Below are 12,864 nucleotides of genomic sequence, written 5' to 3' on the forward strand. Positions count from 1 at the left end.
CGAAACACACTGGCACTAAAAGTGATGCGCTAGTAAAGTCAAAACGCCTCTCTCGGGGCTGTGCCGAATGGGAACACGCGATTTCAGACGCGTCACACCGCCGCGCGCCCAATAGTGGCGTAGATGTGTTCCCACCTTCGCCTTGTCTGCATCTGATTGGGCGAATTCAACAACACACAGCTGCTTCCTTTTCTCCTGGAACAAACGCCGATCAGCAGACACGAGTGAGCACCACACGTGACATTTTCTCCAATTACGGCAGGGTTTATTAACTTCCCCCCACCACTCGTCGGTACCTCCCCAGATGGCCAGGACGCCGGCCAGGAGTACCGACGGTTAGGTGAGTTGAATCCACATGCCATGGCTGTTATATTCACAACAGGGCTGTCAACCTACGCTGGGCAAACCTACTTTTACGCCCAGTCATTCGAGTTGGTCTAGAAGATCATTTACCCTCTGCTATTGTCAGTTTTGGGAGTCTTGTTTATAATGCGTGCATTTTATGTTTTAAATGTGTGTCCTACATGTTTTTTCTAGAGCGGTGCTTCATTATCCCCTGAGCCACTGCCAGGTGGGGTGAGGCCATCTGACCTTACATGTTAAGGTAAGATTTCACAAACATTTGGTATACTAAACTTTTGATCCAAATGTACCTAACTTTCGTTTGCATCCATATGGTGCATGTTCTAGTAATCAGTTCAATCCAAATCATATCTGATGGTTGGACCTCTTAGCCCATATATCATTTTGAAACCTTCTCCTCACCTTCTTCCCACAGTGCCTTGCACAGACAGTAAGGATACCCAGAACATACAGGTGACTGTTTGCACTTGTTTTTGTGTTTCTAGGGCGAGATTTTGTTCACGTGGTGTAGTAGCTTTTATTTCAATTTTTTTTTTTTTTTTTGGTCCTGAAGAAAGCATTGACAAAACCAGTCATCTATATGCTGAAACTAGTCGACCATTTCTTGTCCCGAGGCTGTCCACATAATTAGACAGTCAGCGGGCGCACTGTTTTTAACATTGGTATGGTAAGCACAATTGAATTAAATCCTTGTTTGGTGCTTATTCTTAACCAATTTTAAACCCACTTATTCTGGTTTTTTCTTTACACCTTCTTTAGCACTGCACACCCCAGTCCCATCTTTTTACCACTTATTTACATCTAGTGGTATATCACACTGTCATCTCTCAACTCTAGTGAGGATACCCCCTACCACCGGGTTGACCTCCTAGGAGAGTTTCATTATTCTCTGACGGGTGGTACGGATAAAATCCCAAATGATGAAGGGCGGATCCGAATGGTGACTGATGGGTATTTTTCCTCATCCACGGAGAGCTCTCTGTGACATAACCTGGGTGTAGAGGTGAGTTCTTGCTTGGTTTTCTTGTGTTTGTGGGCATGTTTATCGGAGACCCTCTGGTACCGTTGTTGTTTATTGGTTTCCTTGGGGATAGTACCCAGAGCCTGGTCTTTAAATTCCCCCTAGGTCCCCCTCCACCGTTTTGTGTTTGCAACCTTGAAGCCAGTCAAGAGGACATGAAGCGATGGTATGATCAGCATGCCTCCTCCATCGAGTTCGAGCCGGGACAACAGGTCTGGGTGATGTCCCCGGTTGAACCTTGCGCCCTACAGGACAAATGGATGGGACCCTTCAAAGTAGTAGAGCGCAAGGGTCCAGTCACCTACCTGATCGACATGGAGTCACCCCGGAACCCCCTACGGGTCCTCCACGCCAATAGACTCAAACCCCACTTCGTGCGCTCGGAACTTAGCCTCCTGATGGCTACCGACAGTGGGACTGAAGAAGACTCCGAACCCCTCCCGGACCTGCTGAAAACGCTCGAAAAGGACGGCTCTGTGGAAGGGGTCAGACTCTCCGATGCCTTATCCCCGGAGCAACGCCAAGACTGTCGAGACCTTCTGCTCCAATTTGCCGACCTATTTTCCCTCATCCCCGGGGTCACCCCCTGGTGCCTTCACGACGTGGACACCGGGGATAGCCCCCCTATCCGACACAGGGCGTACCGAGTGCCGGATCGAGTGCGCGCCTGCATCCAGACAGAAGTCTCCAAAATGCTGGCTCTGGGTGTGATCGAGCCATCTGACAGCCCCTCGGCCAGCCCGGTCGTGCTGGTCCCCAAGGCTGCCGCCCCGGGCGTCGCCCCCGAACTCCGGTTCTGTGTGGACTATCGGGGTCTGAACGCCGTTACCAGGATCGACGCTCACCCCATCCCCCGGGCAGATGAGCTGATTGACCGCATGGGGGCCGCCCGCTACCTGAGCATCTTCGACTTGACAGCGGGCTACTGGCAGATCGGCCTCACCCCAGGGGCCCAAGAGCGATCCGCCTTCTCTACCCCGGATGGCCACTACCACTTCAAAGTGATGCCATTCGGCATGAAAAACGCCCCCGCTACCTTCCAGAGACTCGTGAACCAGGTACTGGCGGGCCTCGAGGAATTCAGCGCCGCCTATCTGGACGATATTGCTGTGTACAGTCGCCACTGGGCAGAACACCTCCACCACCTCCAGGAGGTCCTGAACGTCCTCCGGCAGGCCGGGCTGACCATCAAAGCCTGCAAGTGCCAGATTGGCCAAGGGTCCGTGACCTACCTGGGACACCAAGTGGGAAGCGGCCTGGTGGCCCCCTCCAGCTCAAGATCGCTGCCATTCAGGCCCCCCTCCAGCTCAAGATCGCTGCCATTCAGGCCTGGGAACCCCCGGTCACCCAAACAGAGGTTCGAGCCTTCTTGGGGCTCACCGGGTACTACCGGCGCTTTGTAAAAGACTATGGCAGCATTGTGGGGCCCCTCACGGAACTCACATCTAAGAAGAACCCCAAAAACGTCAACTGGACTCCTGAATGCCAGGCGGCTTTTGAGAAATTGAAGTCCGCCATGTGCACCGCCCCCGTGCTCCAGGCCCCCGACTACAGCGGGAGTTCATAGTACAGACAGACGCCTCAGATCATGGCGTAGGGGCCGTCCTCTCCCAACTCAACACCGAGGGAGCTGACCAACCAGTGGCCTTCATCAGCCGACGCCTGCTGGCCCGAGAGCAGCGCTGGAGCACCATCGAACGGGAGGCCTTCGCCGTGGTGCGGGCCCTCAAGAAGCTCCGACCCTATCTCTTCGGTACCCACTTCCGGGTGCAAACAGATCACCGCCCCCTGCAATGGCTCATGCAGATGCGGGGAGAGAACCCAAAGTTGTTGCGCTGGTCCATCTCCCTACAAGGGATAGACTTCACCGTGGAGCATCGTCCAGGCCAGGACCACGCCAACGCAGACGGCCTGTCACGCTTCTTCCGCCTCGGCGAGGAGAGTACCCAAGGAGATGGGTGACTCTCCCTGCCTTCAGCTGGGGGGGACGCATGTTGGACAGGCCTCATGGAAGGCCCAGTCCCTCCCCATGGCGGGGCCCGGACCCTTGCCCCTCTTGTGTCCTCAACAAGAACCGTCCCGGCGACCCACCGGGGCAACCCACGGCCCATCACCAACGGGACCCCAGCTCCTGAACACCCCGGTATCGGCTGGCCCGGGCCTCTCTCAGCACCCATGCCCCCGGCCCAGCCGCCATTTTGGGCACTACACGACAAGACCGCGTGGCCTCGGACCGACCCCAACCCCGGGCCTGGCCAGGTCCCGACATCGCGGCACCGCCATCCACCCAGGGGGTGAAGAGACCACTTGGCAGGTCAATGGGAGAAGGAGTGTCAATGGCTCTCCTCCGCCAGGTGTCGATCGCCCCCAGCCTCCCCGGGCTCTGGCTCCACCCCCCTGCTGGGTGTCTGGACTCCCTCATCCCGGACCTCCCGACCTCCAAGTGCGAGGGTCCGGACATCAAAGGGCGCCAGACCTTTAACTGGGGTAGCTCCAGAACAGGAAGGCAGTTGTATCCTGGAGTCGAGAGACACCGAGATGAACTCATCCTTGGAGGCCTGCTGGCGCTGCCGCGGCTCCTTCTTGTGAACCATCTTCGAAGCCTGCTGGCGCTGCCGCGGCCCTCCTCATCGTGAACCATCGTCCAAGCCTGCTGGCGCTGCCGCGGCTCCTCATCGTGAACCATCGTCCAAGCCTGCTGGCGCTGCCGCAGCTCCTCATCGTGAACCATCGTCCAAGCTTGCTGGCGCTGCCGCGGCTCCTCATCGTGAACCATCGTCGAAGCCTGCTGGCGCTGCCGCGGCCCATCCTTACTGTGAGAAGTTGGCCTGATATGTAGTGTTTCCAATTCTGGAACCACTGGGTATCAGTCCAAACAAACTCCAAAGATGTCAGGTTGTAAGTCAACCTTGTTAGACAAGCTATCCTAGTGGTAGCATGGACTAAGCAGCCTTAAAGGCCTAACTTAAGAGGTCGTGTTAAGCGAGCTGTTTTACCACATACAATCCTGTAATCAAATGAAAGGACACCACACAAGTATATATTATAAAAATATATGTATTTATTTCTAAATTACTCCCCAGTACTCTTTATGAGGAAAGGGGCACAAGCGTTAAATCAAAAGCACTGTTACACATATAAAGTTGCACAATTATGGATGAGGGCGGGTGGCCACTCAGACCATATATTAAAAAAGTGGTATAAGTAACACTTATCGAACAATGGTTAGGCCTAGGGCCTAGAGATTCGCTGGGAGCAGTCAGGACTAGCAATGATGAAGTCGGGAGTAGCCCACAGGAGACGGGTGCAGCACGGAAAGTGCGGCGCGCACCAATGCACTGTCAATGGTGCGTAAAAGTCAGTTAAAGTGAATTAAAAGATACTTCTGCTGAACCTAGGAACACAAAACTTTAGACACAGACCCTAGAGGTGTGTACCAGTGTATAGACACCGGCGTTGCAATGTTACCTCACCCACAGGCCGTGGGTGCACAGGGTCGAAGTGGCGTCGGGTTCTGTCACGCAGGTTCTTGGTGCTTGAAGCTGTTGCAGCTGCAGGCGCTGGGAAGCAGAAGTGTCCGGTGCGATCCAAGGGTGGATCGAAGTAGAAAAGTACCTGAAAGCAGAGGGGACAGAGTCTGGGTCACTCAGCAGTGACCAGGGTGGAACCAGGACGGAACCAGGCAATGTCGGGCGCAATCAGGTGGTTGTCGATAGGCTTCTCTCCGCTGTCACGTGGGCTCTTGGGCATCTGCGACGTCCAGGAGCAGGTCACGATCTGTCCCACGTAGGCTCTCGCCGTCAGCACCGTCGGCTTCAAGATTGCAGCAAACAGCACTTGGCAAAAGCAATCCACGCGGAACCGGGAGATTGCTTATCACTCGAACCAGGAGGGTCAGAGTGGGTGCTCCTTTTCACAGGAGCTGGTGCAGATCTGGAGCAACCAGAAAAGCGAGTCGTATTTCAAGGTTCGTCGGCACAGGGGCCACAAGCCAGCTGGCAAGTGACCGGGCCAACGCGTCGAGCGCACACAAGCAGAAGGGCCCCACGCAGCACTCGTCGAGTGTGGAGGGGTGAGCTTTGGTGCAAGTGGAGCTCGGGGCTGGGGCTTCTCAAACCCCGGTGCACAGCTTCGAGGATCACTCGTGGGCTGCACGGTCAGCGTCTCGTGGCCTTTTCAAGATGGCGTGCCCCACGCTTCCGGTCGCCTCCACGGGTCTCAGCTCTGCAGGGACTGTGGATCGGGCAGGTAGAAGGCAGGCAAGCTTGATCTCGTCGATCTCTGTCGCTCGAGTTCCGGCGGGAACTGCAACAAAGCAAGGGTCGAGGGCTGGATGGTGCCTGTTTGCACAGGGTGGTCACTCCTTGACCACAAGGGAGATTCTTCAGTCTTCTCACGTCGTGTAGAAAGTCGAAGGGTCCAGATTTCGTTTCTTATGTTTCTTCAGGATGATCTGAGTTCCATTGGGACTGCTCCCCCTCTTATTCGAATCTCGGGGGTTGGACATCCTGCTAGGTCCCCTCCTATGGGTGGGACCCAGGAAGGGGGTGGTTACACCCCTCTCCTTTGATCCTGGCCGCGCTGGGACAGGGGCTGGGAGGCCCCAGAACCGGTTTGGCCGGATCCTGCAAGGGGCAGCCTTGTGCTCCCCAGGCAGTGTCTGGTTTCTTTGAAACCTCCCTACTCCAATCCACTATCTCCTGTCTGGGGTGGTTTGACACCGCCCTGTGACAGGAAACTCTTTGTCCAGGCCTCCTCTGCCGAGTTTCGGTCAGCAGCAGGAGGCCAGACCCGTGTCTGTGGCAGGGGCATCCATTTTGTGGATCTGAGGCTCATTTTAAATCAACCGCGTTTCAGTAAAGTAACATGTCTTCTCCCTCTAGAAGGGTGGAATGCTACCCCCGTCGCCAGAACTGGCGAGGGGGTAGTATTCCAATTCGTATGACACCTTACACGACATGTTTTGATAAAGCCAAACCAAAGTTGCTATATAACCGCGAGGATTATAAGGCGCTTAAGAGTATATGCTATGGCGTTATCCCGGATCAGCTTAGGGAGTTGTTCCCGACAGCTGCAGACAGGCTCAGCTCATGCCAGAGCACCAACTCACATAAAACCACGCACTCTGCCTCCAGGATTGATGAGGCCTTCCATAGGAGTGGCTTACAGGCTATATATGTGTCCAGATATAGGTTTAGATATAGGTATACTATATCTAAGCAAGGGGTGATTACACCCACTTGCCCCAGCTGAGTGATCAGCCAGTTGTGTCAATTTAAGAACCAGCCAGGGGTGGCAAAAGCTATGCTTCAGCCCCTGGTAGGCCTTGGTGGCACCTATGCCCTGAGCACCTATAGTGCATGGTACAGGGGCTGACAAGGAGTCCATTTCCAATTGTGGTATGTACCTATAGCACATGTATTACAAATTTAGAGAGAGAACAGCAGGCTGGGGGTCTGATTAGCAGGCCCACAGCCTCAGTAAGTCGAAAACCAGTGAAGCAAAAAGCAAAAATTGGGGTGACCATAGGATAGCAGACCCTACTCTCCTACACTTACGAACTCCCCAGCTCGAGGATTGTGAGCTCCATCTCCTGCTGCCCCCGTACCGGACCGGTACTAAGACTTTCCTGCTACCCCTTTTCCCCGAAAGAGACTAGAATTGGCAGGATCCTCGTATCCTGGCCCCGCTGTATCGTTTATCACCTTGCCTCAAGATTCTTATATAAAGTGTGCCAAACTCATCTTGTGTGGTGTCCATTTGTGGGGGGGAAGTTACTTGTCTGTACGATCACCGGAGGCCTCTCCCCCTGTACTCGGCCGACCCTCCGGGTCCCCGTCTAACAGTTAAGATTACCAAATGGTGCTCCCGCTGAACTGCCAATATGTAATGCGCTCTGTTACCCATTAGTGGTCTTGTTCACACTATATAAAACTCTTTAAAATAAAATAAAAAAATAAGGTGGGTGTAGAGTCCGGCCTACACCCAGTCCCACAAGACTGCATTAACTTTCCTCACTCGGCTGGAACAAGTGGACATGTCAGCAACAGCACTTGTTTTCCTCAAAGGTAAGCTGCTCAAGATATTCTCTTTCCTCTTTTGTGCCAAGTCTAGCAGTATTTTTAAAGTTCGATATATTTAACTCTTCGTATTCTAGAAACTTGCAGCCTCATGTATCTACATGGTTGCATTAACCCTGAGTGGCCTAAAATAATACTGTAGGCTACACCTGGCGTACTTTACCCTTACATCACTAGGCACCTGTACATCTCTTCAGGCAGCCTGAACAAATGACACTCCAAAAAACAAAGTAGTTCAACTAAGAGATTAATAAAACAGAAAATGAAACTATAATCTTCCGATTCAAGAATTAGGTTGACTGTAAACTTAAATCTAGAAATAAAAACATAAATTTGGATGGACAACCACCTTCCAAAAAATTTAAGAACAAAAATAGAACTGCAAAACACTATTTACTGTGTCACTCTGAAGAGATCATATTTAAAAAAAAATGTGTGCTGATAATGTAGTAGTTTACCTTTCACACTTAAGACATCATTCCCAAAATGCGAACATTTTATAACTCCCCACATACATTATGTTCAATCTAAAATGCCTGGATGAAACAGAGAATATATCGCAAAAGCACAGTCATTACATGGTTCAAATATTCAAAGGAAGAGCTTTCCTATAAAACTTAAAATTTTGAGGGTGGTTTATGGGGCCATTTTAATTGTAGAACTGAGCAAATTACAACTGAATGTTCAACTTAATTAAGAGAAACTTTATAACTTAAATGCTTGGCATCTTCGTTACAGCTGAAGGAAGACTAATTAATGATGAAGGCAAAACAGCACACTCTGAATGAATATATCATTTAATGTACGGAGACTTTTTTTGCCACAGCTAGGCATATAGAAAGATCAGAAACAAGAACCAGAATTTATGGTAGGCTGCTAGGTCATTAATGCTGCAGACTCAACAATCCTATTGGCTTTGTCAAATTGTTTTTAGCCATGTAGTAAAGCAGTGCCCCTGCGGTGTGGCTGTAGGTAACTAAAAAAATTACAAGTACTTTGACACAGTTTCCGGTGACAGTCTAACATTTTTTTCTGTTTTTTTTTCTTTCACACAGGCTACACAGCTGCCATGCTGCTGTACAACATGACTTTGTCAATATTTCTTTTTGTGATTGGATGAGAGGGGCAAGCAAGCAATGCAGGGCAGGAGGGCTAGAGGGAGCATGCAACCGCAGCTTAACTAAAAAAATAAAATTAAGTTGAAAAAAAGCACTTTTCATTGTTATGTCGATTGGGGCAGGCCAACACGGACAGCGGGACGAGGTCAGGAGTGGCAAACAGTTGAGGGTAGAAGGGGGCAGCAAAATGACATATAGCAGGAGGTGGGCAGGTACAAGCAACAACGATGGACGGCGGGGTAGGGTGGAGACGGCCTGCAAACACAAGCACTGTTATGGAGTACATTCACTAAATGAAAAAAGTAGCTCCAAAAGCAGAGCAGTTTTCTGGTACATCGTAAAGTCCCCTTTACTCATAGACGCACATGGCTAGACGCACAGGGCAGGTATGTGTTCGTACAGGGTGAGATTGGGGGTGAGCTGGTGGTCATTGGTAGTGTGCACGCGCCTCCCCCGCTGCAATGGGCCCTGGTGGAGAATTTGGGTGGACATGCCTACTGTTTTAACCATTGTGGGGGGGGACCTGGAACGACGTTCTGGAGGTCTTGTGGGACAGATGGCGGGGCGCTGCTGGCGCTGGCGAGGTGACTGGGAGGGAGGGGCAGGCGACTCGGTTGAAAGCAATGGTCATGGGGTTAGATTGGGTTGACTCCTGGAGGTACAAACAAGGGGCGCGCGTAGGGAATTCACGCACTTTTCCTCAGCGCGAGACTCGTTCTCGCCACTAGACTACATCTTTGTTCCACAGGCAATGGCCAACAGGCTTCTGTCAGCGGAGATTTTACCACGGGCACTATTGGATCACTCTCCGGTCTCTGTCGTGGTCGACACTGGGCGCACCCGGCAGCCATTCAGGTGGCGCCTGTCGCCTTGGCAATTAATGCAGCCCTTCTATCGCGCTTACATGACTTGCGAATTTGCGCATTTCCTGTCCACAAACGCGGGCTTAGTGGAATCCCCGGCAGTGCTGTGGGAGGCAATGAAGCCCACTATGCGGGGTATTGATATCTCTTGGTGCTCAGCAGCGCGGAAGGAAAATCGTAGGGACCTAGTGCGGCGAGAGGCGGAATTGGAAGACCTAGAGCGCAGGGGACGGGGGGAGGACGGCGGACGGGAGAGGCGTCAGCTGGTGTTGGCGCAACAGCAATACACATCGATTCTGTTGGATGAGGCCCCTCAGGCCTGGCTTGCCACACGTAGCCGCATATACCAGTGGGGCGACAAGTCTTGCAAAATGCTTCATCGCCTGTGTCAGGGCATCATGCATGCCCAGCCACTGCCCCAGATAGTCACCCCGGATGGGGAGCCGCTGTTGGAGCCCAGTGCGATTGCGGGTAGCTTTGCCTCATATTATGAGACCCTATATGCGCCCCGGGAGTGCCTGGATGCCGAAATGGTGCAGCGATTCATAGATGACCTTCCGCCGAGGGCCGTCTCGGATGAGGTTCGTGATGCATTAGACCGGCCACTGACGGACGACGAACTGGCCACGGCCCTGGGCGAACTGAACTCAGGCAAGGCGCCCGGTCCGAATGGGTTCCCGAGCGAATTCTTTAGACAATATGCGACGCAGTTGACACCCCACTTCCGGCCGGTCATTGAGGAGGCATGTGAGAGTGGTACGCTGCCCCCGGATTGGAGACATGCGGAGGTAGTTGTCTTCTTGAAGCCGGGGCGCCCCCCGGAGAGACAAGAGTCCTATCGTCCAATCTCGTTGCTCAATACCGAGGCCAAGATACTAGCAAAGGCCCTCGCTAATAGACTCAAGCCCCACATCACGGAATTGGTTCACCCGGACTAAGCCGGCTTTATGCCTCAGCGTGCCACTCGGCATAATATCAGGCGAGCTCAGGTTGCGATTTCGGCCAGGCGGCGTTTGGGAGAACGGGCTGCGCGGCTATTGGCGGACATGGATAGGGCGTTCGACTCTCTGAGCTGGACGTATTTATTTGCCCTATTGGGCCGTCTGATCCTAGGCCCCCGATTCCTGGCTTATGTACGGCTACTATAGACGGACCTAACGGCAGCGGTGCGAGTGGGCGGAGGAATATCCCGCTCTTTCGGTATCCAGCGGGGAACGAGACAGGGTTGCCCCCTCTCCCCTTACCTATTCGCACTCGCAATGGAACCCCTTGCGGCGTGGGTGCGGATCGACGCCCAACTAAAGGGTTTCCAGTGTTCGACTGATGTGGCGGATAGGATAGCCCAATACGCAGATTATGTGCTGTTTTTTCTCACCGACCTGGAACGCTTGGGGCCTCGCATTCTGCGAATCCTACAAATCTTTGGCGAAACCTCGGATCTCTATATGAACCCCGGGAAGTCCACCCTCTGGACTCTGGGGGGGTCCGCAGCCAATTGGAGAGTGGATCCACGGGATTCAGGTGGCCGCAGATGGAGTGAGATATTTGGGGGTTTACCTCACGGAGGATGCGTCCGTAGCCCTGGAGCGTAATATTGCCCCGGTGTGGAAGCGCACCTGGGAAGATCTCAAGGCATGGGCCAGGATGCCGCTCTCCATTCAGGGTAGATCTGCCATTTTTAAGAAGGTGGCGCTCCCGCGCTTACTATATCAATTGCAGAATCATCCGGCGTTAGTCCCACAAGCTTGGTTTTGGCGCCAAAACGCGGCATGGAGTGGCTTTCTGTGGGAGAGGGGCGCATTGCGGACTTGCTTTCGCTCCACTTATACAGGAGGGCTTGCCACGTCGGACGTCCTGTCATACTATCAGGCATCCCACCTCCTAGTACTGAACGATTGGAGGTATGCGGACAGGGGAGACCCCGCATATGCGGTGGAATGAGCCCCGATGGGCTCTGCCTCCTTACACACACTATTATACTCGGCATCTCTTCGGGGATCCCTACCATCCGTCACGCAGGTGGTCTTTCAGGTTTGGCGGCAGGCCCTGCGTAGGGTGGGCTGGTGGAATGTCCTAACATTAGAAACCCCATTGTGGCAGAATGGTAGATTGCCTCCGCTCGCGGCCCTAGTGGGCTTCCGGAGTTGGGGCGCGATAGGCATCTCTACATTAGGTGATGTCATGTCTGGGGGTGTGCTCAAGTCATTTGACACTCTGCGGGAGGAATTAGAAATGCCACGTACCCAATTTTATAAATACCTCCAATTCCGGCATGCTGTTACCCCGTATCTTCAGGGAGTGGAAGACGTACCGGAATTCAGTCCCATCGAGGCCAAGATCTTCATGGGAGAACCACCAGACAAAAAGATATCCCGCATCTATCAAACCTTGGTGCGCCACAGCTCCACAGACCTTGCCCAACTCAGGACCAAGTGGGAGCGGGATGTTGGGGAGCTAGACGAGGAGGATTGAGTGGAGGCACTGGAGGGGCCCAGGGGAGCAGCCATTTCCACGCGCTTGCGACTGATACAATTCAGGTACCTTCATCGTACGTACTACACTAGACAGCGTTTGTGGAGGGCGGGATTGATAGCATCCCCAGATTACCTTAGGTGCGGATCAGAAGTGGGCACGCTGCTGCATACAGTATGGGATTGCAGGGTTCTACAGCGGTTCTGGGATAGAGTATTTAGTAGTTTATTTATTTAGAGGTTTTATATAGCGCTGGCTGGACCCAGGGGTATCAGAGCGCTTTACATCTTTGAGACAAGAAGGTCGTTTGAATGAGGTCCTGGCCTGGGAGCTTCAGAAAGATCCCAAATTTGCCCTTCTTCACGTGCTGCTGGAGTGGGGGGCAACCGGTATAAGCGTCATTTACTACTGTTGGGACTAACCCTGCCCAAAAGGGACATTGCAAGATCTTGGAAGGCGTCCCGAGCCCAGTCACTCGTAGCTTGGCAGAATGGGATGGGCTTTTGCATGGGCCTGGAACAGCCAGTTTATGTAGCAAGGGGGTGCCCGCTCAAGCATTACAGAATATGGAAGCGGTGGGCGGACTATCGGGGCCTGGACCTGGAACCGCCTCTAGAGGAAGATGTCTTACAGCTCACTTAACAGCCCGACAGCCTGTTATATGGGCGGACACTGTGGCACGTTTGGCAGGTGTACCATGTTCCAAGCACAACACGGGCGGAGTAGACAGCGGCGCGCGCGGGGGGTTGAGGGTGGGTGGCGGGAGGGAGGGGGGTTTGTGCAACCTTGCATTTCTTTGTTTGTTTCAACTGTTTGATTGCCAATGCTTGCATGTTACTTGATATGTTTCTACCATGCAACCAATAAAATCTGTTTTTAAAAAAAAAAAGCAGAGCAGTTGAAGGGCATTGGTAAAGGCAGAGATCTAAGGGAAGTACAAAAACACA

At 52.9% G+C, this 12,864-nt stretch overlaps 1 protein-coding gene across 2 annotated transcripts in view; it reads right to left on the minus strand.

Moving 5' to 3' along the window:
- ATXN3 (ataxin 3) overlaps window positions 1-12,864 on the minus strand; it is a 357,787-nt gene that overhangs the window by 210,735 nt on the left and 134,188 nt on the right. The window lies entirely within an intron of this gene.

This window comes from Lissotriton vulgaris, chromosome 9, assembly GCF_964263255.1.
Source record: "Lissotriton vulgaris chromosome 9, aLisVul1.2, whole genome shotgun sequence".
Lineage (NCBI taxonomy): Eukaryota > Metazoa > Chordata > Amphibia > Caudata > Salamandridae > Lissotriton > Lissotriton vulgaris.